Below are 1135 nucleotides of genomic sequence, written 5' to 3' on the forward strand. Positions count from 1 at the left end.
TTGTGATTCTTTAGATATTAGCATACCTTACCTTCAAAATCGAAAATTAAACTTTCCATCTGATGGAGTTCCTCTAAGTATCCCTCCAAAATTTTGTCCATTTAGTGCCAATGTCACAAGTGTTTATGTATTTTTTTTAACATTTGTAATCTGATAAAATTCTGGTCAATAAAATGACAAATTATACGCCTACAGAAGTAGTCGATATTCTTATAACCTTTGGTGAATGTGGTAGAAATTACAGACTTACTGCCCGTACTTATGCGGAGCGATTCCCAAATCGCCGCCATTCTACTGCTCAACAAATTATGAACATTGAAAGGAGATCTCGTAATAATCCACTTCATCGCGAAAGGCGAAGGAATAGACTTCATAATAATAATGATCCTAGATTGCTCGCAGCTTTGGCTATGGTTCATCAAAATCCCCATATTAGTACTAGTATTAGTAGACTTTTAAAGTCGACATTTAGCAGACTTTTTCTAGAATGGATTTGTCGACTTGTAAAAGTTGACTTATAGTCAGCTATTCGCGCTCTCCGAACGCGTTCTCTATGAACACCGGCCTTAATTAATTGAGACCCCGCGTCCCTCGGCCTTTCCTTTTTGATTGCCTCTGACGATCTGCAGAATGATCTAAATAAGGTGCGTTAAAATCAAAGGTAATCCTTTTTTTTCATATATATTTATAGTAAATATGAAATACGATAAGGAAAGATAATTGTATATACATTTTAGTATAATTTTTTGGTGCATCATTTTATATATTTCCAACAATTAGTATATATATCAAGGTTTAAGGTTATGTTGTAAGAATCGCGAAAGTTGACTTAAAATAATTGACTTGAAGTCGACTACATAGGCTGACTGATGGCCGACTATAGTCGAGACATTTGTCGTCTCTTGGTCGACTAAAAGTTGACATTTAGTCTGACTTTAAAGTCGACTTTAGACTCCTTCTGCCGACGGACAGTCAATTCATAGTCGACTTCGTGCTGTGTGGGTACGGTACACAGATTGTTACGATCAGTCAATTATCATCCGTATCATATTACTCTGGTACAGGAATTAAGTGAGGCCGACTACGTACTCAGAGTACAATTTTGTAGATGGGCTCTTGAGATGTTAGATCAGAA

Source organism: Trachymyrmex cornetzi, unplaced genomic scaffold (assembly GCF_001594075.2).
Source record: "Trachymyrmex cornetzi isolate Tcor2-1 unplaced genomic scaffold, Tcor1.1 scaffold93, whole genome shotgun sequence".
Taxonomy (NCBI): Eukaryota; Metazoa; Arthropoda; class Insecta; order Hymenoptera; family Formicidae; genus Trachymyrmex; species Trachymyrmex cornetzi.